General features: G+C 49.0%; 1 long non-coding RNA gene across 1 annotated transcript; it reads right to left on the reverse strand.

Moving 5' to 3' along the window:
- Nucleotides 1–5,810: 5,810 nt before the first annotated feature.
- Nucleotides 5,811–12,180, reverse strand: LOC120094181 (uncharacterized). Its single transcript, XR_015627291.1, has 2 exons — nucleotides 11,877–12,180; nucleotides 5,811–8,127 (listed from the first exon to the last, which is right to left on the reverse strand). It is a non-coding gene; the product is annotated as an uncharacterized LOC120094181 (long non-coding RNA).
- Between the last annotated feature and the right edge of the window lie 10,811 nt (nucleotides 12,181–22,991).

Genomic DNA, 22,991 nt, shown 5'->3' on the forward strand with positions numbered 1-22,991 from the left:
CTGAAAAGAGAAGGGATTCTGAGTTTAGCACATAGATATGTTTCTTTCCAGATTGTACACAGCACTGCTATTTTCTAAGGGGGAAAAAGAAACTCGAGTAATTTCACTGATTTATGAAATTACCCTGAACTCTGTGCTCAGCTGTAAATGAACAGGATCGTGAATATTTTAAAGTAATTCATTCTACCTTCTATTTAAGGGGTAAGTTTCATGTAGCCCAGGTTAGCCTTAAACTTGCTATGTGGCTGAGGATGACCTTGAACACCCTCTGGCCTTTACCTCCTGTGAGCTGGGAATGCAGGCGTGTTTTACCATATGCTGATTCGGATAGGATCCAGGGCTTCATGCAAGTGCTCTCCTAGCTGAGCCATCCCCCAGCACTGCCTCCTTTCATTTCTGGCTGGATGTACGGAGGGGAGGGGATGCTATGGTTTCAGTACAGTCAGCATTCGCATGCATTCGATGCACCTGGACATCTCTGACTGACCGTATGTCCATGTCTCATACCAGTGGGATCTGACTCTCTGGGGTGGGCCCTTGAGGGTGATTTTTGTGTGAAAGGTCTTCTGGCCTCGTGTCATGCCCAAGTGCAGACCCCACAGGCAGTGAAAAGGAAGAGCATCAGAACCTCAAAGAAAGGCGGACTGGGGAGGTGACGCAGAGAAGCAGTTGGTCAAGTGCCCACCGTATAAGCATGAGGACCCGCATTCCACCCCCAGCACCCACATAACAGCCAGGTGTGGTGCATATGCTTGTCACCCCAGCCCTGGGAGCAGGAGCAGGGTCAGGCGTAACCCTAGAGCTTGCTGGCTAAAGAGATTTTGCCTAATTGGTAAGGCCAAGATACCATGTCTCAATCAGGTTGGACATATGTCTTATAGAAAATGTCTCATGCTATCCTCTGGCCTCTGGCCTCTGCCCAGGCAAGAAATGCATTCCTGCATGTGTTCACAGGTGCACCTTCACAGACAGACAGACAGATGGACAGACAGGCAGAAGACAGACATGCAGTACGCATATGCACACACACACACATTCAGAGACAGAGAGAGAGATAGACAGAGACAGAGACAGAGGGAGGGAAGAAAGGAGGGAAGAAGGGAGGGAGGGAGGACAGAGAAGCACAGCAGCACTGTGAAGATAAGGCCATCAACTGAACAAAGAATTTGTCTCAGCAAACTCTTTCCCTAGGACCCACTGCCCCTCAGGCCTGGAGACCCTGACAGCTTTCTTTCCTCACCTGTACCTGGCAGTGGTGACGCCAGTGGCCTGAGATGGAACTGGTCCACAGCCACTGAATAGATTTCTGGGAAGAGGAGGAGATGAGAACATAGATGATTCCAGAAGAGTCTGGATGTGTCCTGGAGCTCTGGTTTTAAAGCTATGGCGCCTGCCCAGTCAGGTGAGCTCATTCGGACACCTCTGACTGCTTCTCAGGGTTGGCACACAGCACATATCCCAGGGAGGTTAAGGGACGATCTGCCTCAGGAAGGACTTTCCCCATAATTGAGAGACAAGGCCAGGAAGGACCTGCCAAAGCCACCGAGCGTCTTGACAGGGGAGACAGCCTCGTCGTGACAAGCAGTCCCAGACACATGGGTCCCTTGGCCTGCCCCTCCCAGCCCAGCTTGGCTGCCCAAGAAACAGGAGGAGAGCGGATTTCACTCGGTGAGAACCGATAGAAACCACAGCAGCTCCTCTGTCAGCTCCACTAATCATCAGCCTCAATCTCTGGTGCGATATTTTATGAATTAATAAAAATGATCACGGGCAGTCCAGGGGGACCCAGGGAAGAATCGCATGCGGTAGAATTTTAATGAGCACCGTGGGGAATTTCAACCTTCCCTTGCTTTTTATTATTATTATTATTATTTTTAAAAATCTTCCCTTCTCCCTCACTGGCCCACCCCTTTTGCAAAAAGAAAAAAAAAAAAAAGAAAGAAAAATCATAGACGAGTCGGCTCTAAATGACTGTTACATGAATGACCAGTCTTTCCCTCCCAGTGTTGTTTGGCCCACCATGCGGCCCTCCTGCCCTACACACCCTCCTGGCAGGCACACCTGCTCTCTGCCCTAATTGAGCAGATCATCAGCCGATTTGTCATGCTTAGCCCAGACCCCCTAACTGCCACCCCTCCCCCAGACTGCCAGCCCTGGCCTGCCTGGAACACTCGGCAGATGTCGAGCCTGTGTGTGTGTGTGTGTGTGTGTGTATGTGTGTGTGTGTGTGTGTGTGTATGTGTGTGTGTGTGTGTGTGCGCGCGCGCACGCTTGCGCCTGTGTGTTATGACAGATCTTGTACTCATTATTGAATAATTCATTGTTGCGTTAATGTCTTCAGATAACATTTCTCACTTCCTCAGTCCTCTCTCTCATCTGGCTCGCTGGGGAAAACTTGATTATGCCTGCCGCCCTGACGACAGAGTACACAGATAAAAGATAATTGCTTGGCTTGACTCCGCCATTGATATGAAAATAAGATTTAAATTATTCACTCCAGTTTAAAGGTTAGTTGAAGGTTATTACAGGGGATGAAGGGGGGAAAATCAGTCTTCGTGCGTTGGGGGCTGAGATAAGACAGGTTTGAAAGGGCCTAATGCACTTCGTGGGCAGAAGCGCCGGCTTTCGAATACACCCAGAGCCCCTCTAGAGATTTCAATCTAGGAGAAGTCAATTATTTATAAGCAAATTATGGCCGGCTTCTCGTATACATAAAACACTCTGCGTCATAAATAAGGACAGGGTGGTGTCTGCTTCCTGTTCTGCACCCAGTTTTTCTTGATCTCAAAGCCTGGGCAGAGTTACAATGGAAATTTAATGAGGTGCCTCCATTAGGAAGGTCGACTGCTTGGTGGTGACTGCTTGGTCCTTTTAGTAAATGACGATTCTGTTAAAAATAAAAATGATAATTTGGTTTTAGACAGGTCTCTAGCTAGGGATGTGACACTCGTGAGGGGCACAGGAAGTAGACCCTTGAGGGCACTGCTGAGCTTGCTCCTGCCCTGGTCCATCCCACACAGTAGTGTTCCTGGAGGGTTTGAGGGCTCGGCATAGGAAATGATCTCAGGGCTGCTTCTTCCCATGGAGCAACCTCTCAGGCCTGAGGATCAATAATTGATAGCCTTCCATGTTTCTGGAAGTTGGGCGCTGTTTCCGAATGTATCCAGTCCCTTTCACTCCATGCATTAATCATGGAGAGCCATTTTAATCAGAATAAAGACCCTGGGAGCTAGTGTGGCAGCTTGAAGCAGCTCAGGAATGTACTGGGACCCCTCCCGGAGGAAAGCACTTCTAGGTTTCAATATGCCTAGAACTTCCCCTTGTTCCCTGTTCACGGATAAGTCCCCCTTATATCTGCAAACAGGGCATCTTCTATCCACACAGGAGGCACTGCAGCCCTCTGAAGTCGGTGCGGCTACACAGCAGAACTAGTTGGGGTAGGAGTGGGGACAAGAAGGTAAGGAAATCTGGGGGCTCCTTGTAACAGGGATGGGGTTGGGGCAGGGAAGCTGCCTCTCAGCGAGGGCTGTGGCCAGGGATGCTGCCCTCTGAGACCTCGCCATCACCTTGAGGCCTTCCAGAAGGCTGAAGACCCTCCTGGCTCTCAACGCTGTGGCTCTCTATGGATATCCTATTGGAAGGGGTTCCAGCATCAACCAGCTTGTGGGGGAAGGGCCACACACAGCTTGAGTTTTGCCTAACTAAACTGGCCCGGTGAAGACAGGATCTGAGCTGGCTGACCCTGGGCAGCAGAGGAGGTAAGGGCAGTGAAGGAGGGGAGGCCCAAGAGAAGTGGACCCCCAAAATGATAATGCTGGTGACAGTGTCCTAGACAGGACCTGACCAGGTAAACATGGTTGTTATTGGGTAAATAGAAACCTAAACTCAGCATTCCTCGGGGATCTCTTAAGGTGGGCTTCTGCTTACCAGGAAAAGCACTACTTCCCTATGAGCCCCAATGGTCAACTGCATCACAAGGGCATCTAGTTCCTGGTTAATCTGAACAACCTGAATCAGCTAAGACCACCCACCTTGCTGACTACCATGGAAAATCCGCATGGCCTTCTCTCCAAGCTGCAGTTCTCTATTCTTGGGTGGCAGACTAATAGTTTGTTCCCCCAGAGAACTTTTTTTTCCTAACCAAAGAATGGTCCAGTTCATTGATCTTGGTGTGCCCTCTCTTTAAGTGGGCATTTCTGGCAAGCATAGATCTGTTGGGCTCTGGGATCAGGTGTAAGATATTATTCGTTTGCCCTTTTTGCCTAAACCTGGAGCCAACAGTACTACTGAAGCTCCGCAGACAAAACTAAGCCAAAGCAGGCGAGAGCAAGGACAAGAAAATTACATGAACACCCAAAAGTAGGTTAAATGACTTGTCCAAAGGCCAATGGAAATGACCCAACCCCCAGCCGTGCTTCCGCCGTAGCTAACGATGTTTTAGGATTGGTTTTGCATGGACTATTTGAGCTCCAGAAAGCAGCAAGTGTTGCTTGCTGTCTCTGGTCAGGCCTTGTGAACATATTGGGAGGACATAGCCAGACTCTTCGCCTGGAGAATTTAGACAGGGACCCCTGGGCTCTTTTTATTTCTAAAGTCTATGAATACAAAGTTACTAGAATGCTCCTCAAGGAAGACTTGGAAGGGTAGAGACCCTGCCTTGAGTCAGCAGAAGAAAAGAAACCTTAGCTATTTAGTTACACAGAACCAGCACTGCAAGGTTACAGTGTTTCAAGTCTCCATCGTGGTGCAGGAAACAATGAAATAAGAAGTGGCCCTCATCACAGCAGGGATGGGCATGTAGCAGGGTTAATGTAGGAGGAAGAAGGCTGAGGAAGGCTGAGGAAGGGCCTGCAGGAACCTGAGAGGGGGAGGGGTTTCTGAAAGGGGTAAGGGAAGCTGGGGTGTTGGTGGAGGGGACACAGGGATTGTTCAAAGCAGACAGGAGGGGACAGAGCAAGCAGTTTGAGTAGGGTTGATGACTGCCACAGCTGAGGCCATGTGTTGGAGGTTAGCTCAGAGGTCAGGCTGCCAGGCTGGGGTTTTATGGAGTACTTTGATGCTTAGTAAAGCGCCCCCCCCCCCCCCCCCCCCGGTGATTAGGAAACAGAAGAATGAGGTGTGGAAAGCAGGGTCTAAGGAAAAGAATAAAGAGGCAGTGGGCAGGAAATGTAAGACAGGGGCCAGGGATGGCCATAGATCAAGGCCTTCCTCCCCCTCCTCTTCCTCTTCTTCCTCCTCTTTTGTTCTAATTCTCTTCCTCCTCTTTCTCATCTTCCTCCTCTTTTCTTCTTATCCTCCTCTTCTTCCTTCTCATCTTCCTCCTCTTTTCTTCTCCTTCTCTTCCTCCTCCTCCTGTGTGTGTTAAGCATTTGCATATACATGTACTGGAGAGTACAGGACAGCCTAGATATTACACGAAAGCATTGACTTGTTCTTTGAGCCAGGATCTCCCATTAGCTCAGAATAGGAGTAGAGCCCCAGGGACTCGCCTGCCTCTGCCTCTCCAGCTCTGCAATTACAAATCCACACCACCACACCAGACTTTTCAAAAACTTGGATTCTAGGGATTGAACTGAGGTCTTCATGCTTGCACAGTGAGCACATTTCCAACTAAGTCCTCTCTCCAGCCTTTATCCCAGACTTCTTTTTGTCTTTTCATTTTTCTTTGCTTAAAAAAATTTCAGATTAAGTGTTTTCAAAACCAAGATACTCTCATTGGCTGGGGAAATGTAAGGAAGAACGTACCCAAATGAACACAAATAGAGAAGATGGTGAGTTACCATCGCAGAGATAAACTATTCTGACAAAGCAACTTAAGAACGGGTTTATTTTAGCTCATAGGTCAAGAATGGAGTCAAGCTTGCAGAAGCCTGAAGCAGCTGGTCACACATTTCCAAACAGGAAGCAGAGAGAGATGAATACGTACCTATTGCACAGCCCAGAATCCTAGCCAGGGGTTGGCGCTACCCACGGTGGGTGATCTTCCCACTTAACACAGTCAAGAAAATCCCCCATAGACATGCTCAGAGGTCTGGCTCTCAGGGGATTCTAGATTTTGTCAAGTTGACAGCACAAAGGATCTCACTCTGAAACATGTGGGGACATTTCACAGGGAATGAGTAACCAAGGACCAGAAGAGAACTTGTCCAGAGGAGACCTCTACACAAGAGACATGCCTAGAGAACCTGTTCACAGGCAGCGGGCCTGCTGCAGGACCCTGGAGCTCTGATTGTGGGTTCAGTGTTTTATCCTTGAGGATGCACTAACTCTTAATAGTCAAGAAAGAGAAATGGGCAGATATAGTGACTAGTGACTTAGCACTAGGCTCATTTTCTCAGAAAGGTGGGAAGGTTAAACCTGGTCGCACAGACAGGTCTGCAGGTCATCTGAGTCATACTTAAGGTCACCTGAATGCACCATGCCAAATAGTATTTGATTTTTTTCCAATATCCAGGTCCTGGGCACCCCTCGAGAGTTCTGGGATGGAGGCCACTCCGCAAACACAAATGACTGATTGCCTGTGCAGGACGCTAGGCTAATGAGCCTGAGGTCGCTGCAGGGATGGATATCCATCCAAACGGCGCATATTAAAACCCTCCTAATCATTTTTGCTAGCTGGCTCCCTAATGTGATCCGGTGATGTGCCTGGGTTTAAATTCTCATTACCCATTTCCACCCACAGGTAACAGGTCTCGCTCATTCACTGTGGGCAATTTCCTGCCCCATTACCTGTGAAAATCAGAGAGCAGCCGGGCCGTTAGGAGAGCAAAAGAGCCCATTTCCTCCTCTTAAAAAACACAGTAAAGCAGGTGCCCTGGGTCTTTGTAAATCCGTGTGCCAGCCTACCTAGGCCCCATGTTCTACTGTGCCCATCAGAGGTGGGCAAGCACTTTAACTCATTCTTTCTTGCCACAGATCCTGGGGATCACACCCCACCCCCCACCCTTGGCTTAAGCACAACCCTTTGCATGGAGTCTGCTTTTCAGGTCGGTTTCTCACCTCCCAGGTCTCTGCAAGCAGTGACAACAGAGCCGATCTGCCTCCTGCAGAAAGCTAGGGGGCACTGGTTTCTGACCACACCTTGCTTATCATGGCCATCTACCCACGGTTTCCTTTCTTCTAAAACAGTGGTTCTCAACCCTCTTAATGCTATGACCCTTTAATACACTTCCTCATGTTGTAGTGACCCCCAACCATGTTGCTTCTTCATAACTGTAATTTTGCTGCGGTTATGAACAATAATGTAAATTTCTAATATGCAGGATATCTAATTTATGGGACCCCCAAAGCGGTTGTGACCCACAGGTTGAGAACCTCCGCTCCAAAAGCAGGATTTAAAGGACAGAGCTTGCATCTGCTAAGGTCACCTATCACTGTATAACAATTTATCCCCCAAAGCATCGCAGTTTAAAGCAACGGTTAAAGACTGGAGATGTACGCCAGTGTCAGAGCGTTGGCCTACCATGCACATAGCCCTGGGTTCAACTCCCACTGGCACAAAATGACACAAAAGGAATAGTAAGCCAGAACCCATCACCCACAGGCTTCCCGCCATTGTGATTACTGGAGGTGGCTGTGTGCCTGGCTGCATCTGGGCACCACACCATCTACCTGTGTGGCACATCCAGCATTTTCCTCAATGACCTGTGTTGGAACTGGTCTTCAAAGCAAGACTGAGAGTCACTCAGCATGGTGTCCATCAAAAGTAACTGGGCCATTCCAAGTGTTTGGGGTCCAGGTGTCCTGTGGGCTTCAATTCCCTGAGGCTTGACTGAGCCTCAGGATTTACCTGAGATGGGATTTACACAGCTGGCAAGTTAGTGCTGGCTTTGGCAGAAGGACTCAGTTCATAGATCATACTCTCCAGGCAGCTTGAGTATCCTCACAACATGGTGGCTGGTTTCTCCCACAACCACTGATCCAGAGACTCGGGATTAAAGCGGTCATGTCTCATGTGAATGACCCTTGGAAGTCACTCGGACCTTCTTTCACTTACAAAAGCTCCGTGGGTGAAGACTGTAGATAGGGGATCATCAGTTCTAGTAGGTGCAGGGCCCATCCTGGAGGCTGGCTACCTGAAAACTCTGTATCCTTCCTACCATCAGGGGCGCATCACCTTCAGTAGGTCTGCAGGAAAGGAGAGAGAGTCGCTGAGTAACCTCCCTTGCTTATTTAATTCCAATGTCCTAGAATAGGTTTTATCTTCCTGCTGAAGAGGCAGGCTCAGCAAGTGGCTGGTTCAAGACCTACAAGTGAGCAAGGTTGCTGATCAGGGTTCAGACTCAAGAGACTGAGTATGTAGTTCAATAATAGAATGCTTGCCTAGTGTACACAAGGCCCTATGTTCAAAACCTCAGTACTGTAAGATGATGATGGTGATGATGATGATGATGATGATGATGATGATGGTGGTGGTGGTGGTGGTGGTGGTGGTGGTGGTGGTGGTGGTGGTGGTGATGGTGGTGATGACGACGACGATGATAAAATGCTTTAACAAAAGATTTGTTTCTCTTCTTAAAGTTCTTTTTAAACATGCATTAATTAGAGCTGGAGAGATGGTTCAGTGGTTAAGAGCACTGGCTGCTCTTCCAGAGGCCCTGAGTTCTATTCTCAGCAACCACACGGGGGCTCACAACCATCTGTAATGGGGTCTGGCGCCCTCTTCTGGTGTGTCTGAAAACAGCTACAGAGTACTCATTTTATATATAAAATAAATAAATAGAAATAAAAAAAACACATTTATTTCTAAGCTACGTGTGTGTGTGTGTGTGTGTGTGTGTGTGTGTGTGTGTGTCTGTATGGGATGTGTGCTCATAAGTGTAGTGCCCTCAAGGTGAGAAGAGGGAGTTAGGCATTCTAGAACTAGAGTCCCAGGTGGTTGTGAGCTGTCCAATGTGAGTGCTAGGAACTGAATTTGGTTTTTTCTGGAGCCATTTTTAACCATTGAACCATCTCTCCAGCCCCTTTAAGTTCTAGAAGCTCATGCTGGCTGTGCTCTGCTGCAACCCTGGTTAAGAATTGATTCTTCTTTTGGAAGAATTCTGTGTCACAGTTAGGCTGGCTGACAATATGCCTGTCTTAGAGTTGAGGCAATTAAGGTGGAAATTTAGTGGCTCATAAAACCACAGGGCAACGTAGGACCTAGAACTCAGCCCTTCTGTCTTCCACACTGAAGCCCAGACACACTTCCAAGGCCCCTCACAAGGCGAGTGGTGTGCTGTCAATGGGGTCTCTCATTTGGCTGAAAGCCTAAGATGATCATGGGTGGGTGGGTGCATGCAGGTCAGCCACGAGTGTGTAGGCAAAGCCCACACACCAGGGACCAGCTTCAGAGAAATGCTCCCATTCGTTGGGGAGGAACAAAGGCTATTTGATCCCTTGGTGGGTGAGTAGGGGCTATGGAAGTGAGCGTACATCATTGGCCAGGGCCAGGGTGCTACGGAAGCCTCATTTGCATGAGAAGGAATTCCAGGTGCTGCTGGACATGACCTTATAAGGAGAAAGGAAGTTTAACCTGGCTACCAGCTACATGGCTTCCTCTGGTAGGGCAGAGATGAGAAACACCAGACTAGATGCGTGAGGACATACAGGCCCAGGGCACAGAGTGGAGTGATCCTACTCCTGCCAATCTCTGGATGAGATTTCTGGGGTTTAGACATGCCTCAACCCCACTTTTACCCCGGGGTGACTCCTCCCAGCCCTACAGCTCCCTGGGCCCACATTCTTCAAGTGGCTTGAGGAAGGATTGCAGAGGGGTTGCACTCCCAACTCTGGAGACAATGGCTTGGACTCCCTTGGAAGTGACCGTCCCTCTCAGGAGTGAAGTATCACAAGGTGGGGACAGTTAGTTATATCAGTCACTGGGCAGAAGTTCTCAGCAGGGTTCAGCTCCAAGTCTCTAGTTCTCTCTAATTAGACGGGAGCCCTGGGTAGAAATCACTTTCTTCCCAAGACATGAGAAAGTTAGAGAGATGGAGCCGGGCACAGAGAATGGGGAGAGCTAGGAGGCTCTAGGTTAACCTGGCTAGTTGGTAGTGGAACTAAGGTCGGGACTTGGGCTGTGGGCCTGAGCCACCACAGTCACAGCTAACTTGACCTTTGTCACCTTTGACCATTTATGCTGGTCATGCCCAGGTTCTCTTTCACTGGTGTAAAGTCCCGTGAGACCCTGTGAGCACATACCTACATGCAGGTGTATGCATGGATCTTAGTTCCTCTGAAGAAGCCACCTCTTAGTGTTGTGTCAAGTTCCTGCTGTATACGACCCCTCAGCCCAGGCTTCTGGGGCATGTTCTTACCTCCATTTGCCAGATGAAGCAGCTATGGCCCAGGGTAAATAAGGGGTTTTCTTTTCTAGTGGGCAGACCACGGCCGGAGCCAAGCATAGGTCAGCTCCAGAGCCAAAACTAGGCCTTTTCCATGCTCAGGAGGCTCACAGTATGGCTCGACCTTTCTACATTAGGTTGATGGACACTCAATTTTTATTACTGGATCCCTTAGTCCAGAAGCATCACAGAGCCTTTAGATATGACCAAAAAAAAGGCCAGTCACTCTTGGAGGGTTCCAGAGTAATAGGAGCCTAGGCACACATATGTGTGCAGGCATGCATTCCTAAGGACCTAAGTGTACCTGGCATTTATGTCCCTGTGTCTACACACACACACACACACACACACACACACACACACACACACAAACACATATACACACAAACACATACACACACATATACAGAAACACACACACATAAAAACACATACACACAAACACATACACACATACACATATACACAAACACACACAAACACACACACATACACACAAACACACACACAAACACATACACACAAACACACAATACACACACACATAAAAACACATATATATACAAACACATACACACACATATACACAAACACACACACACACATAAAAACACACACAAACACACACACATACACACACAAACACACACACATACACACACAAAAGCACACACACAAACACACACACATACACACATATACACACACAAACACACACACATACACACATATACACACACAAACACACACACATACACACACATACAAACGCACACACAATACACACACACAAACACACACACATACACACACAAAAGCACACACACATACACACACACATACACACATATACACACACAAACACACACATATACACACAAACACACACACAAACACACACACATACACACACAAAAACATACACACACAAACACATACACACATACACACACAAAAACACATACACACACAAAAACACATACACACACAAACACACACACATACACACACAAACACATACATACACACACACAAATACGCACACAAACACACACACATACACACACAAACACATACATACACACACACAAAAACACACACATACACACACAAAAACACATGCACACACAATACACACACAAACACACACACATACACATACACAAAAGCATACACACACAAATACATACACACACACACACACACATACAAACGCACGCACGCACACATGTCTGCCTGCTGGCTCTCTCCAACTGTGCATGAACATGTGCTCAGAGATGCAAGTTCCTGTCCTGTTCATGCCCACATGTACCACAGCACCCCGACATGTGTTCTCTCTCTCTCTCACACACACTCCTGTTGAGTACAAATGCGATCAGTCTTGCACAAGTCTCTAGTTGCTCCCTGTGATGGCCTACTCCACAGCTACCAGGGTCCGGGAAAACGAAGCAACTCCCACACCTCTCCTTTTCTTTCCTGAGTGTGAATTCCAACAATTCACAGGAGAACACTTCCAACTCTTCTGCCTGGCTCCATACATTTTCCTCTTACCTTTAGGCTTCTATTGGCTTTGGAGGCCACCATGGAGAACATCGAACAGGAAAGGAGAGAAAGTCTGTGGAGGTGGGCCTTGGTATTTGAGGTCTTTAGCAGGCTGGGTCTCACACACTGGCTCTGCTGCTTGCTCTGCCCTGCAGCCTTCTGGTGGAGATGGACTGTTGGTATTAATTCTGGCAAGATGGTATGTGGTTAAGAGCTTCTCAGAGCCGAGACAGGGTCTTACTATGTCGCCCCTGACTGGGCCTGGAACTTCATGTGTAGACCAGACTGGCATCAAACTCACAAAGATCCACCCGCCTCTGCCTCTTGAGTGCTGAGATTAAAAGCATGCACCACCACGCCCGGCCCCCAACTGGCATATTAAGCAATCATTTCTAGAGCAGATGACATAACTCCCCCGGCATCGGTTTGTCCTAATGGGCTTGGTATTACTCATGTGCTAATTGATTGGGCATGCAGGGAAGAAAAACTAAATTCACTTGCGAGGCGGTTTTATGGCAGAACTCATCACAGGGGTAATTTGCTGAAAATGTTCGGTCCGCTCTGGTTATGTAAGATTGCCCCTGCTTCTGGGTTTTATCTCGAGCTGGCTGAACATGTTTGCTGGAGGGAGATTCCCCTAGGACCTCAGAGGCCCTGCCTCCTCCTGCCTGCCTCCTGCCTCCCCTGCCAGGCAGTTGCCCTTGGGAGTGCTGGCAATTAGTGCCTTGTGCACAACTTTCTGCCTCAGGGGCGGCTTTCAAAATATCTCAGCTTCTCCTGTGGAAAAAACGCCTCTGTCTAAGGGCAAAACAGTTATTTTCGGATCAGCCATCTAGTGTTACAAAGCTCTTGCTCAGAGAGGAAAAGGAGAAAGGCAGAGGGGGTGTGCCTCCGTGTGTGTCTGTGTGTGTGTCTGTGTGTGTGTGTGTGTGTGCACCCCCGTGCATGTGTGCATGCATGTATGAGAGCCTGTGTGTGTGTTTTTAAGGGGCATAATATTTTGCTTGGAAGAGGGAGGAGTAAGAAGGCTTAAAAGAAGCTGGAGAGCCTCCTTCCTTCCCACTCTTACCTCTTCTCTTCTTCCACCCTATCTTTCTCTTTCTTCATTCTCTCCATCCCTCTTCTTTTTCTTTTCCCTCCTCCCCTCCTCCTCTCCCCTCCCTCCTCTCCTTCCTCCTTTTCCTCCTTTCTCCTCCCCTCCTTCCTCCTTTCCCTCCTCTCTCCTCCCCTCCTTTCTCCCCTTCCTCTTCCCCTCCCTCCTTCCCTCCCTCTTCTCCTCTCTCCTCTCCTTCCTTCTCTCTCTCCTTCCTACCTCTGTCTTTCTCTTCTTTCTTTCCTTCCTGACTCCCTCCCTTCTTTCTTGTCTCTCTTTCTCTCTTCTCCCCATCACCTGCACCCTGCACCCATTGCTCTAAGCTCCCTTGTCTTACTAGTGACTCTAGAAGCCTCGCTTGGCCTTCGTTCTCTAGACTACCAGTGCCACCCTGTGCTCTGTTGCTATCCTGACAACAGAGTCCCTCCAGTCATCAAGAGCCCCTAGGCCCCCAGGTCTCTTTTCAGATGTGTATAACTGGGTGTGCTCCCTGGGCCACTACTGCTGCTGCTGGCTTAGCCTAGTTCTGAATTTAATCATCTTGCAGGACCTGAGGACAAAGACAGGACTGCTGAAGACTTCGGCCCTGGGCAGCTTCTTCAGCCCTGGGGTACGCTGTGAGGATGCGTGTTGGGTTGACTGGACCTGCTGCGTTTTCTGTGGCTGGATTGGGAGGTGGAAATCAAGCATTTATAACCTTGGGAGTGAGGGCGACTATAAGATGAGGTGGGACCCGCAGCCCAGATAATGGGTGGTAGTCTCCACCCCACCCGGCAAGGCACAGCTTGCTTCTGCTGTTGGGCACTGATCTGCAGGCTCTGCTGGGAGCAAGAGGAGATGATGGAGGAGAAGGTGTACCCCAGGGACCAAGAAGGGAATGTGGGAGCAGGAGCAGAGAATGTCCTATGGTACCCAGATGTCCCCAACCCTGCGTATCCTGTGCTAGTGAATAGGACCTGAAGGTTTACATGGGAGCCAAGATGGAGAGAAAACAGGAGGTGGGCTTCACCTGGCAGCAGTCCCCAGGGGAACTCTGGGAAGCCTCTGTTCCCCCAGGAAAACCCTTTGCTGTCCCATGCTTGCCTGAAGTCCTCCCTCTACGAACAAACCACCTGGGCCTAGAAATACAAACTTCCCTAGGAACCAACTGTGCCTTAGCTATCACTGGTGACACATTTAGGGGATTTATTTGCTAGGCAGCAATGGAAGGCAGATGTTCCCAGGGAGAGAAGGTTAGGGAAGTAAAGATGGGGCAAAATCCTGAGCCTGGAGGCTAGACAGAACATTCTAGCACCTTAGCTGTGCTCTGTCCCCTTTGGGAGAAATGGAATTATAAAAACAGCCGCTACTCAACAGGGCTGTTGGGACTGTCAAAGAGCTGAGGCTCCTGGAGGCTCAGCCCTGAGTCCCCAGACTGCTGGTAGGAAGTACTGAAGAAATGGAAGTTTGTAAAAGTTGAGGATCAGGGATATGGGAGTCCTGTCTAGTGACACAAGCAACCACTGGGCTGACTCAAATGGTAGTCTATCTTCAAACCAAGCACACCCAGTCTGATAAGGGGACAAGTGTGACCCTGGCAAGTCAGTTCAGCTCCTTCAGAGAGAGCAGCTGGGGAGACCAGGGAGCAGAGAGCTGAGCAGGAAGGAAAGAAGGAAGTGAAGCTGATGTCATCATGATTGGGGATGGGGAGAGAGGACTGGAGCAGAGACAACTGGTCAACCTTCAAGGCTCCAGTAGGCACATGCAACTAGTAACCCATTAGCTGTATGCACCCTGGGAAATCTCTAAAGGTGGCTCAACATGAAATTATAATGGTACTTAACCCATCATGTTTACAATTTGCTTTTGTAATTCGATAACATGGTTCTGAAACAAGGACTTTGTGCTTGGAGCTCAAAGATTGGATACCCCTGCCAGGGTTTGTCAGTGGATCTAGGCAGAAGATGTGGAAGAGAGCTGCATGAGTGGGCTCAGCTAGTAGGCAGTGTGGGGCCACACAGCATTCTTTCTATATGTTTAAGAAGTAGTAATTTTGTGTGTTTGGAAGCAGGGTCTCATGCAGCCTGGGCTGACTTTAAATTCTGACTCTCTTCCACCTCCAGGGTGCTGGGACTGCAAGCGTGTGCCAGCTTGCTTTCTAATGGAAATTCTCTCTGCCAAGCCATGAGTCCTGTGAACAAGGGGATTTTCTTCTTTCCATAGCTGTAGACCTGAATTAACATTTTGTGAAGAGCATGTCACTATAGCATGTGTCAGTCCCACAGGGCAGTCCTAGTGGCTCTGTGGCTGCTGGATTGGGGTGAGGAGAGTTCTGCCCAAGATCCTATCTTACTTATAGGAGCCTGGTCTCTGGCTGGGAGGTGAGGCCTGGCACTCATCCAGGTGATGGACAGGCAGGTGCTCCCATGTCTTCGGGCTGGATTCCCCTCCTCCCCCTCCAGTTGTGGATGGAGAGGACACTGATGTCACACAATTTCCCTATCTTGGGCCACTTGCCTGCCCACCTCTCTTAAGGCCAAACTCCTCCCCTTTCTAACCTGCCTTGGGAAGTTAGGAGTAGACTGGAATGATTTCCAAAAGGCCCCTGTCTGGGGCTTCCCTTAAGGCCTTTACCTGCCTAGGACTCTACTCCTCCCTCACTGTCAGTTGATGGAGCACCCTTTACACAGCAGGGCTGTGTTCTGGAGTCAGAGGCCTCAAGCAGGGCTTCAGGCTACCTGATTTAGAGCTCTAACAGAGCACTGTGTAAATTGTTTATTTAATCTCTCTGTTTGCATGCTTCCCTGGTGCCCCCTCAGCACCTCTCTGCTTCAGGAAGCATTTCTGGGGCTGCAGGTCAGCTCTGCTGCATTCACTGGGCTATTCCCACTGTGGACATTTGAGAAGTATTAAGAACCAGGATTGGAATCTCTACTGGAGCCTCGAGCATCATGACCATGGAATCTGGCCAGGTAGCTGTGTGTGTGTGTGTGTGTGTGTGTGTGTGTGTGTGTGTGTGTGTGTGTGTGTGTGTGCACGCACATGCACGAACATACTCACATGAGTGTAGGTGTGGGTATGGAGGCTATAGGCTATCAGGTCTCTTCCTCAATTGCTTTACATTTTTACTTTTTATTTTTTTAAAGACACGGTCTCTCAGTGGACCCAGAGTACACTAACTAGATAGGCTTGTCTGGTCAAGGAAATCCTGGGATTCAGTGGTCTCCATTCCATAGCACTTGGGTTATAAATGGACTCTGCCATGCCTAGACTTTATGTGGGGGCTGGGGATTTGAACTCTGCATGGCAGAAACTTTACCAAGTCCTCTCCCAGATACCTTCCACAGCTTGAGATATGGAAGCATCAACCTCCTCCAGATTCCAATGGCTATGTCCACCCTGCTTGGGACCCTCTATGCCTGTTAGCTCTTCCCCTGCTCCCTCCCACCCTGCCCCTTTCTGCCACTGAAACTGTCCTGGCATTTGGTCCATCTTCTGAGGGCATCTGTTTGTGGTGGGAAAGGACTTTGTAAAGAGCCATCTCCAGGGCTCTGTGGAGAGCATTATGACCTTGCTGGGGAGGAGCAGGCAATCTCCGTGGTCACCCCCAAGTAGCCCTGGCCCTCTGATCTAGATATCTCTGACCTGGAGCACCATCTTTTATGGGCCCAATGGACAGGTGACTTCTAGAGTCTCCCACCCAAAGGACAGTCGAGAGCTCTGCTTAGGGGTTCAGGATTGAGTCGCAGCCCTCATTTATCCTTGAGTAACTGTGTGGAACTGGGGAGGTCTCCTTCCCTCTCCAGGAGGTCTCCAGGAGTTACCTGCCTGGGGAAGGCAGCCCTAGGCCCCACTGGGCAGCTTCTCATTCACAGAATCATGTCCAAAAGGTCAGATTCAGGGTATGGATTCATCCCTTCTGCCCTGATAGATAGATCATGATGCCAAGTTTTCATTGATTAACCAAATGCCCAAATGATGCTTTTCTAAATGGGACGATGCTGAGACTGTGGTTGCCTGTGGGCAAGGGACAGGCTGATGTCCCGAGCATGCAGATAGAGCCTTGAGGAGAGCCCTGTGGGTTCTGAAGTGAGCTCAGCAGGGTGGAGAGCATCCAAAGTAGACATGAAGCCTATAGCAAGCCAGGACTTGATGGCTCTGGGGGTGGCATCCAGTAGGGTCTTGGAACCCTGCCCAAGGAGTGGGTATGACTGCCCAAGCTCATTCCATCCCAGCCCCCTGAGAACCTTCCAGGGTGCTTTTTCTCACTCTTGCTGCCAACCTGAGCCACTGGGCTATGCTCCACCATGTCTCAGTAGGCTGGGACACTGTCTTTTCCTGCCAGCTGTGAGAACTCTAGCAGGTTTTCTTATGGAAGAAGGAAGGAAGTACCACTCTATGTTCCAGTGTGGCTTGACTGTCTGCCTGGGAGATCCCTGGGCCAGGTGGTCTCTGCCACATCTGTCTCTAACTGTCTCTAACGACTGCTTTACTCTCCAACAGTGGAAGTTAGATGGCTTCTCTGCAGTTGCTGGGACCCTGTAGTTTTACCAGGCATCTCAGAGGCTCCGGCATGCAACAGGCTTGCAGAGCTGGGACAGGTCGGTCTCTGTCTTACAAGCTGCTGTGGCCTACCAGGTAGTCTGGGTGGCTGCTGAGGCTGTCACAGAGGGTAATGACTGGCCAGGCAAGGATCCCCTTGCCACCACAGCAGGCCTTCTGCTGGGTAACAGGAAGGAGCACACTCTCCTGGGGCTAAAGGACAGACAGCTCAGTGCTTCTACAGTCAGGCTTGCTCTAGGAGGGCTTCTTCCCAGACATGGCTTGTTTAAGGATAATAAAGAAAACAAAACTAGAAAGCTGGATCTGGAGTTGGGGAGATGGTTCTGTGGGTACAAATACCCAAATGTAAAGACCTGAGTTTGGGTCCCTAGAACCAATGTGGAGCTGGACTCAGTGGCGCAGGAGAGTCTGTAATCCTGGCTCCTATGGTGAGATGGGAGCAGTGACAGGAGAATTCCCAGCGCCACTGTGGGCCAGGGAGCCTGGGGTATGCAAGACACAGACCCTGTCTTATACAAGGTGGAAAGTGAGGGCTAACTTACCTGCTGACCTCAACATGCATACTGTGGGTGCCAGCGTGCCCATGTGCATGCACGCGCGCACACACACACACACACAGACACACACACATGCACACCTTGACTTTGACCTTTAATCTCCACACCCATGCTGTGGGTGTGAGCAACTGAAATCACCTGAATATGCACCCAAATGTAACACACACACACACACACACACACACACACACACACACACACACACACCTTGACTTTGACCTTTGATCTCCACACCCATGCTGTGGGTGTGAGCAACTGAAATCAAACTGAATATGCACCCAAATGTAACACACACACACATACACACACACACACACACACACACACACACACACACACACACACAAAGAGAGATGGGTCTGACAGTGCCTACTTGCACCCCAGCATCTGAGAAGTCAGTCAGCTTGGGCCACATATTGATATCCTCTCTCAAAAATAAAAAAGAGGGGAGAGGAGAGGAAAGGAAAGCACACCTCCTCAGAGAATTCTTCTTTTTTTTTTCTTCCAGATAATGTGTTTATTTTGAAGTAGTGGGAAGTAAGATGTGCTCACCCTCCTAGGTGACTTCAGTCACCTTTTCTCCCTCTTCTTCCTGTGGTGAAAAGAAGACTCTTATGGTACTCACAGCCTCGGTGGCATTCCAAAGAAACATGCTGTATTCTATGCATGTTGATGGTTAGACAGGGGCCACACAAGACCACATGCTGGGTAAATCATCATGTTCCTTAGACACCTGTGTTTCCTCTATGTCCCAGCATTCCCAGCTGCCTGCTCTGTCAATGGAAGCCTGGTAGTACCTGTGTGGTTGTGTGTGTGCATGTGTGTGCATGTGTGGTGTGTGTATTCAGGGCCAGAAGTTGATGGTAGACATTTTCCTCAATAGCTTTCCATTGTGTGTGTGTGCGCATGTGCATGTGTGTGTGTGTGTGTGTGTGCGCGTGCGCGTGCATGTGTTGTGTATATATTCAGGGCCAGTGGCTGATGGTAGGTATGTCCCTCAATAGCTTTCCATCCTGTGTGTGTGTATGTATATACCTATACCTATATATGTACATATACATCACACACACACACACACACACACACACACACACACACACACTCGCTTGTTTATTTCAAATAACACTCTTGCCAGGCTAGCTGGGCCCTGAGCTCCCTGAGAATGCTGGGATTATTGGCTTATATAGGACACAATACATCTAGCTACTTCTATATAGGTTCTGGGGATTTGAAGTCAGATCCTCACAGTTGTACAGCAAGTGCTTTAAGCAGCAAGCCCCTCTCCCAACCCTGAAACGTTTTTAAATGAACTTTGTAATGGTCACAGGATCCCTCAAGTATTCCTTGAATTATACCCTTTTGAAAGGTTGGTTGTACCATGTATAAATCATGTTTAATTGATATAAACAAAATGGCCAGCAGAGTGTGGCAGCACACCTGCAGTCCTAGATACTCAGGAGCAGGTGTAGGAGTTCCAGGCCAGCCTGTGCTGTAAAGTACAACTATATGCATTTAAAAATACTTTTTTGAAACAGGGTCTCTCAACATAGCCTGATGTCCTGAAACTCACAATGTAGACCAGGCTGGCCTAGAACTCACAGAAATGGGCCTGCCTCTGTCTTCCAAGTACTAGGATCAAATGTATGAGCCATATCTTAAAAGCAAGATACAAACAAACAAAAGATACCCAGGATTATGGCCACTACTGACAAGACCTCTGATACCTGGCTTGTTCCTTTTGACAAAGGCGACCCTTGAACCTGCCCTTACATCTGTCTTTGCACCTGCCTTTGCACCTGTCCTTGTCCCTGCCCTTATGCCTGTTCTTGAACCTGCCCTTGCATCTGTCCTTGCACCTGTCCTTTTCACTGCCCTTATGCCTGTTCTTGAACCTGCCCTTGCACCCGCCCTTACACCTGCCCTTATGCCTGTTCTTGAACCTGCCCTTGCACCTGCCCTTACACCTGCCCTTACACCTGCCCTTACACCTGCCCTTGCACCTGCCCTTGCATCTGCCCTTGCATCTGCCCTTGCATCTGCCCTTGCACCTGCCCTTGCACCCAGGTCCACCCTTTTGCTCCTGTGCTCATCCTGTTACCTACCTTCTCTTTGATGCAACTGCTTCTACCCCTTACCCCTTCCCAACTTCTCCCCATGTGACCGGCTTGCCTAGTTTCCTTGGTTCATCTCAACAGCACCTTCTCCCTCCACCAGCATTGGGGGCAGCAGTGGTGCTGTTTGGGGGCAAGAGCACCCTACTGGGCAGGTGTCCTCTGCCTGGGCTATGGGTGCTCACCTTACCTGTTCCCATTCTTGGCTGCACAAACCTCACAATATCCTTGTCTAGAATATGGCTCTGAGGCACAGAATCTGAGCCCTAATTCTGCTATTTCCTGGATAGATGGGCAGAATGACTGCCCTTTCCTTCCCTGGCTCATATGTTAAAGTCCTATCCCCACCAAGAGAGAATGTGACTGTTTGGAGATCTGAATTGGTCACTCTTGCAGTTTCTTCTCTGTATACTCCAGGTTAGAGTTGCTGGGATTAAAGGAGCATGACATTGTGTTTAGCACTCACTTATTCATTCACTCCATCCATTCATTCATCCATTAACTCACTCACTCATTCACTCACTCATTCACTCACTCATTCACTCATTCATTCACTCACTCATTCACTCATTCATTCACTCACTCATTCATTCACTCACTCATTCATTCACTCACTCATTCACTTATTCATTCACTTATTCATTCATTCATTAACTCATTCTTTCATTCACTCACTCATTCACTCACTCATTCACTTATTCATTCATTCATTAACCCACTCTTTCATTCACTCACTCATTCACTCATTCATTCACTCACTCATTTATTCATTCTCCTTTTTTAATTTTGTTTTGTTTTGGTCTTGGTTTTCGGAAGCAGATTCTCTTTCTGGCTCTGGCTGTCCTGGAATTCACTATGTAGACCAGGCTGGCCTCAAACTAACCGAGATCTGCCTCCTGGGTGCTGGAATTGACAGTGTGAACAAAATGCTCCACTTCGCTTTCAGATTTTCATACGGGCTCTGGGCATGGAACCCAGCTTCCTCTCTAAGTGCTTTTACCCACCAGGCCATCTTGTTGGCCTTGTCCGGATGATCTGGATTGAGTTACTGACAGTCTTCTTAGTGGAAAAGACAGGTAACAAGGGCCAAGGGGAGACATGGCGTGTGTGCACGAGGTCAGGATTTTCCAAGATTAACCTTGCCAGTGAAATGCCTTGACAGGTAACTTCATGCCAACGAAAGGACTCTTGTTAATTAAGAGAGGCAAGAAAAGGTCAAACACCAGGCAGGCTGCTGTGGTGTGGGAGTTGCCTCTTCCCAGTGGTTCCCACCACAGGAACTCTTTACCTCGGGCTTCACTGGGCTCTGAGCAGACCTGATGATGGGTTTACAGGGAGGACAAAGGGGGAGCACGGCGGTGATGATATCTGGACCTTCTAAATCCTTTGCAGGCCTCCAAGTTCTGGGCTCCAATACTGTAACTCTTAAGATCTAATTAGAGTTCAGGCCATGCACATGCCAGTGAGAGAGACCCACCCATCAGGTCTCTGGTGGAGGGGGGGAGGGACTTGCTGAATCTAGCCAGCATCATTTCTTCCAAATTCTGTTAGGTTCTTACTTAAGACGAATCAAAACAAGCATATTCCTCTCCAGAACACAGACAAAACAAAACAAAAAAACCCACAACAGCCAACCGAACAACTCTGGTTGCATCCCCTCTTCGTGCACCTGACCCTAGTGTCTACCCATGGCTACACAGCAAGGAGTCTCCAGGACACATTTAGTCATCCTGCAGCTCTGAGGCCAAGTGTGGTTTTGCTCCCTGACAAGCTATGCACACTCGGGAAACTGAATCTCCCTCTCTGAGTCTCATGCCCTCACTGTGACAGAGGAGGTGCCTACCAAGACCTGCCTTAGTAGCTTCTTAGAGGAGCCATAGGTCCCCTGGGTGGTGCCTGCTCACAGCGAGGATGAGTGGAGATTGTTCTCACCCTCTCCCTTGTCTTTCCTTTGTCTCCTTGCTCCTCTTCTCTGCCTTGGCCTGGGTCCACCCCCAATGTCCAGCCATCTTGGACACACAAGGTACTCTGCCTGATCAGCACACGATTGCCAACACCTGGGCGGGGGGCGGGCTTGTAGACACATCTGTCTAATTCACTATGGTTCCGGTTTTCTTCCTCGGAAAAGCCAGTGATAGTCTTCCCTCTGGCTCCTAGTAGAATCCAGTGGGGAACACCCTGCTCGCTGGCAGGCAGAGGGCTCCTCAGACACTCCCTTCTCCCACACGCTCTCCTACTGAATAATGAAGATGCCCTCAGACCCTAGCTCCCTCCCTCCTGGCTCCCAGCCTCTGATATATTTGATCCCAGATAGCATAATTTTTCACTTAAATGTGAATGTATTTGTGAATTGATAGAAAATAGTTCTCACTTGGGTGATATAATACAGGACTGCCCCATCCAGGCTGCTATTTTGATTGTGACTTAAATGGATGAGGCCATCAATAATTATTTTATTGAACAGGCACATAAAAAATGATGCTGGGCTGAAGTAATTTCCCAGGCGAAGACAAGCTAATGCATTGGGGGTAGGCTACCTTTGCAGACCCGAGCCTGCTGCAGAGTGCTGGGGGTGGGGTGGAGACATCCTTCCTTACCCGCCAGGCTCTCCTCCCCTAGAGGAGGACTTCCTTGCAGGGAACCTGGGTTATGGAGCAGAGTGGCTGCTGGTGACCTGAAGACAGCAGTGGGGGCTAAGGAGTCCTTGAAGCACTTCCTAGGTCGTCTTGCTTCCCACTCTGTAACCTGGGGTCTCTGCAGGAGGAGAGGACCTCTCATACAGGCTGAGGGCTGCATGGATGCCCAGGCTCCTCCAGCTGGT

Source organism: Rattus norvegicus, chromosome 8 (genome assembly GCF_021556685.1).
Source record: "Rattus norvegicus strain SHRSP/BbbUtx chromosome 8, alternate assembly SHRSP_T2T, whole genome shotgun sequence".
Lineage (NCBI taxonomy): Eukaryota > Metazoa > Chordata > Mammalia > Rodentia > Muridae > Rattus > Rattus norvegicus.